Source organism: Ranitomeya variabilis, chromosome 2, assembly GCF_051348905.1.
Source record: "Ranitomeya variabilis isolate aRanVar5 chromosome 2, aRanVar5.hap1, whole genome shotgun sequence".
Taxonomy (NCBI): Eukaryota; Metazoa; Chordata; class Amphibia; order Anura; family Dendrobatidae; genus Ranitomeya; species Ranitomeya variabilis.
In genome coordinates, this window is record NC_135233.1 from 874,548,013 (window position 1) to 874,554,012 (window position 6,000).

Sequence of the window (6,000 nt, forward strand, 5' to 3'; positions counted from 1 at the left end):
TTTGGGCACATGGTAAGGCTCGGAAGGGAAGGAACGCCATTTGAATTTTTGAATGAAAAATTATCTCCATCGCTAGCAGACACCATGTCACGTTTGGAGAGCCGCTGTGTGCCTAAACATTGGAGCTCCCCCACAAGTGACCCCATTTTGGAAACTAGACCCCCCAAGGAACTTATCTAGAAGCATAGTGAGCACTTTAAACTCTCAGGTGCTTCACAAATTGATCTGTAAAAATGAAAAAGTACTTTTTTTTCACACAAAATTTCTTTTAGCCTCAATTTTTTCATTTTCACATGGGCAACAGGATAAAATGGATCGTAAAATTTGTTGGGCAATTTCTCCTGAGTACGCCGATACCTCATATGTGGGGGTAAACCACTGTTTGGGTGCACGGCAAGGCTCCGAAGGGGAGGCGTGCCATTTGACTTTTTGAATGGAAAATTAGCTCCAATCGTTAGCGGACACCATGTCGCGTTTGGAGAGCCCCTGTGTGCCTAAACATTGGAGCTCCCCTACAAGTGAGCCCATTTTGGAAACTAGACCCCCCAAGGAACTTATCTAGATGCATAGTGAGCACTTATAACCCCCAGGTGCTTCACAGAAGTTTATAACGCAGAGCCGTCAAAATAAAAAATAATTTTTCTTTCCTCAAAAATGATTTTTAGCCCAGAATTTTTTATTTTCCCAAGGGTAATAGGAGAAATTGGACCCCAAATGTTGTTGTCCAGTTTGCCCTGAGTACGATGATACCCCATATGTGGGAGTAAACCACTGTTTGGGCGCACCGCAGGGCTCGGAAGGGAAGGCACGCCATTTGGCTTTTTGAATGGAAAATTAGCTCCAATCATTAGCGGACACCATGTCGCATTTGGAGAGCCCCTGTGTGCCTAAACATTGGAGCTCCTGCACAAGTGACCCCATTTTGGAAACTAGACCTCCCAAGGAACTAATCTAGATGTGTGGTGAGCACTTTGAACCCCCAAGTGCTTCACAGAAGTTTATAACGCAGAGCCATGAAAATAAAAAATAATTTTTCTTTTCTCAAAAATGATTTTTTAGCCCACAATTTTTTATTTTCCCAAGGGTAACAGGAGAAATTGGACCCCAAACATTGTTGTCCAGTTTCTCTTGAGTACGCTGATACCCCATATGTGGGGGTAAACCACTGTTTTGGCACACGTCGGGGTTTGGAAGGGAAGTAGTGACGTTTTGAAATGCAGACTTTGATGGAATGCTCTGCGGGCGTCAGGTTGCGTTTGCAGAGCCCCTAATGTGCCTAAACAGTAGGAACTCCCCACAAGTGACTCCATTTTGGAAACTAGACCCCCAAGGGAACTTATCTAGATGTGTGGTGAGCACTTTGAACCCTCAAGTGCTTCACAGAAGTTTATAACGCAGAGCCGTGAAAATAATAAATGTGTTTCCTTTCCTCAAAAATATTTTTTTAGCCCAGAATTTTTTATTTTTGCAAGGGTAGCAGGAGAAATTTGACCCCAAAAGTTGTTTTCCAGTTTCTCCTGAGTACGCTGATACCCCATATGTGGGGGTACACCACTGTTTGGGCACATGCCGGGGCTCGGAAGGGAAGTAGTGACGTTTTGGAATGCAGACTTTGATGGAATGGTCTGCGGGCATCATGTTACGTTTGCAGAGCCCCTGATATGCCTAAACAGTAGAAACCCCCCACAAGTGACCCCATTTTGGAAACTAGACCCCCCAAGGAACTTATCTAGATATGTGGTGAGCACGTTCAACCCCCAAGAGCTTCACAGAAGTTTACAACGCAGAGCCGTGAAATTAAAAAATCATTTTTCTTTCCTCAAAAAAGATGTTTTAGCAAGCAATTTTTTATTTTCACAAGGGTAACAGGAGAAATTGGACCCCAATATTTGTTTCCCAGTTTATTGTGAGTACGCTGATACCCCATATGTGGGGGTAAACCACTGTTTGGGCACACATCAGGGCTCGGAAGGGAAGTAGTGACATTTGAAATGCAGACTTTGATGGAATGGTCTGCGGGCGTCACATTGCATTTGCAGAGCCCCTGATGTGCCTAAACAGTAGAAACACCCCACAAGTGACCCCATTTTGGAAACTAGACCCCCCCCAAGGAACTTATCTAGATGTGTGATGAGCACGTTCAACCCCCAAGTGCTTCACAGAAGTTTACAACGCAGAGCCGTGAAAAAAAAAAATCATTTTTCTTTCCTCAAAAAAGATGTTTTAGCAAGCAATTTTTTATTTTCACAAGGGTAACAGGAGAAATTGGGCCCCAATATTTGTTGCCCAGTTTGTTGTGAGTGTGCTGGTACCCCATATGTGGGGGTAAACCACTGTTTGGGCGCACGTCAGGGCTTGGAAGGGAAGTAGTGACATTTGAAATGCAGACTTTGATGGAATGGTCTGCGGGCATCACGTTGCATTTGCAGAGCCCCTGATGTGCCTAAATAGTAGAAACACCCCACAAGTGACCCCATTTTGGAAACTAGACCCCCGAAGGAACTTATCTAGATGTGTGGTGAGCACTTTCAACCCCCAAGTGCTTCACAGAAATTAATAACGCAGAGCTGTGAAAATAAAAAATAATTGTTCTTTCCTCAAAAATTATGTTTTAGCAAGAAATTTTTTATTTTTGCAAGGGTAACAGGAGTAATTGGACCCCAACAGTTGTTGCCCAGTTTGTCCTGAGTACGCTGGTACCCCAAATGTGGGGGTACACCACTGTTTGGGCACACGTCGGGGCTTGGAAGGGAGGGAGCACCATTTGACTTTTTGAACGTAAGATTGGCTGGAATCAATGGTGGCGCCATGTTGCGTTTGGAGACCCCTGATGTGCCTAAACAGTGGAAACCCCTCAATTCTAACTTCAACACTAACCCCAACACACCCCTAATCCTAATCCCAACTGTAGCCATAACCCTAATCACAACCCTAACCCCAACACACCCCTAACCACAACCCTAACCCCAACACACCCGTAACCCTAATTCCAACCCTAAACCCTAATCCTAACCCTAATCCCAACCCTAACCCTAATCCCAACCCTAACCACAACTGTAACCCCAACACACCCCTAACCCTATCCGTAACCCTAACCACAAGCCTAATCTGAACCCTATTTCCAACCTTAGCCCTAATTCCAACCCTAACTCTAATTCCAACCCTAACCCTAAGGCTATGTGCCCACGTTGCGGATTCGTGTGAGATTTTTCCGCACGATTTTTGAAAAATCTGCAGGTAAAAGGCACTGCGTTTTACCTGCGGATTTACAGCAGATTTCCAGTGTTTTTTTCTGCGGATTTCACCTGCGGATTCCTATTGAGGAACAGGTGTAAAACGCTGCGGAATCCTCACAAAGAATTGACATGCTGCGGAAAATACAACGCAGCGTTTCCGCACGGTATTTTCCGCACCATGGGCACAGCGGATTTGGTTTTCCATAGGTGTACATGGTACTGTAAACCTGATAGAAAACTGCTACGAATTCGCAGCGGCCAATCCGCTGCGGATCCGCAGCCAATCCGCTGCGGATCTGCGGCCAATCCGCTGCGGATCCGCGGCCAATCCGCTGCGGATCCGCGGCCAAATCCGCACTGTGTGCACATGCCATAACCCTAACCCTACCCCTAACCCTAACCCTACCCCTAGTGCTAACCCTAGTTCTAACCCTAACCCTAGTGGAAAAAGAAGAAAAAAATTTTTCTTTATTTTATTATTGTCCCTACCTATGGGGGTGATAAAGGGGGGGTTTATTTATTATTTTTTTATTTTGATCGCTGTGATAGAACCTACCACAGCGATCAAAATGTACTTTGTAATGAATCTGCCGGCCGGCAGATTCGGCGGGCGCACTGCGCATGCGCCCGCCATTTTGGAAGATGGCGGCGCCCAGGGAGAAGACGGGAGGCTCGATAAGTATGAGGGGGGTGGTGGGGGGGTGGATCGGAGCACAGGGGGGGGGATCCGAGGACAGGGGGAGCGGACAGGAGCACGGGGGAGCGGACAGGGGGACGGAGGGGGGTACCGGACAGAACGGAGGACTGGGGAGGAGATCGGGGGCGGTGGGGGGGGGGCAGAACATGATTTCCAGCCATGGCAGATGCTATTGCAGCATCGGCCATGGCTGGATTGCAATATTTCACCATTTTCATAGGTGAAATATTGCAAATTGCTCTGATTGGCTGTTGCACTTTCAACAGCCAATCAGAGCGATCGTAGCCACGTGGGGGCAAAGCCACCCCCCCTGGGCTGAAGCACAACTCCCCCTCTCAATGCAGATCGGGTGAAATAGGAGTTAACCCTTTCACCCGATCTGCAGGGACGCGATCATTCCATGACGCCACATAGGCGTCATGGGTCGGATTGGCACCGACTTTCATGACGCCTACGTGGCGTCAAAGGTCGGGAAGGGGTTAATATATAGATTGATTAGAGAGTAAATCAACTTTTTAACCTTGTGGTTTACAGAGTTTTGATATAGTGTAGTATACAATATGAGCTGATAGACATGGGGTTTTATTGTACATCCTACTCCTACCTACAGCAGGAAGCCACTATGCAGAGCCTCTCTAATAAAGATGAACGAATATTTGAATATTCGGTTCAGATTACAAATTTGCAATATTCGCTAAGTAATTCATTGAATATTCGCTGAACATAACCAAAAGTTATTCATGTCAATGGAAGGAAAAACAAACACACGCACAACACCTTATAACAGCCCCAAATGCTGCTGAAACACAGCAAATGAGGGATAGACACCAGGAAAGTGGCCCACTCACAGTACAAATTATAGAATGGCACTGCAGCAATCAGCCAGGCATGAGGTATCGGGGTTTGGGTCAGCATTTACAGCTTTCAATTGAACATCACAGTAAGACAAGGTGGGTGAGGGATCAGTGTAGGCCTTCTTTGCTGGGAACCCTGATATCGCATGCAACACCTGTACCTGCTTTCATGCTCAAAAATTTAAGGATAGTAACACGGGCAGTTGAGTCCAAGGAAGTGGAGGCCTGACAGGCTCGGAGGCCTACTGCTACAGGCAACACGCATGAATGAGACCCAACCAGGAGTGTTCACATCTCCAAACATTATTGGCAGACAATACCAAAGTGGCATTAATTTCACCACAGTAGAAATAGTATAATAGGGACTCAGGACTTCCACTACATCCAATCCAGCAGATGGACACCCAAAAAGAAGTGTTCACACTTAGACAAATGAGGGCCTTACATCACAGAAGTGGCATAAATTTCATGAGAGTAGAAATAGTGTAAATGGGACCGACAGGTCTTCCACTACACCCAATCCAGCAAATTGACACCCAACAAGGATTTTTCATCATATCCAAAAATTATTGGCAGACAATACAAAAGTGGCATCAATTTCACCACAGTAGAAATAGTATAATAGGAACCAACAGGTCTTCCACTACACCCAATCCAGCAGATGGAAATCCAACCAGGAGTGTTCACTTTTACAAAAAATATTGGCAGACAATGCTAAAGTGGCATCAATTTCACTAAAATAGAAATAGTATAATAGGGACTGACAGAACTTCCACTACACCCAATCCAGCAGATGAACACCCAACCAGAAGAGTTTACATTTAAACAAATGAGGGCGTTACACCACAGAAGTGGCATAAATTTCATGAGTAGAAATTTTATAATTGAGACTGACACGTCTTCTACAACTGCCAACACATCAGATGTAGACCAACCATGATTGTTCACAATTACATAAATTTGTGTTAATATCAGCAGCAGCTACAGCAGGCACAGAAACCACACTAAATATATCAAAGAGAGCAGTTAAGTGACATTAATGCAGCACACTAAAAATGCAATATCACCTAGACTGTACAGTCTATCATTGGAGAGCAAAAGTGCTTGGAGATCCTTGACTTGTTCATCTTGATGAAAGTTAAGTGACCTACGCTGCACTTATTCGTAAGAATACCACCAACTCTGTTGTGCTGGTGCACGAGCTGGTCTAAAA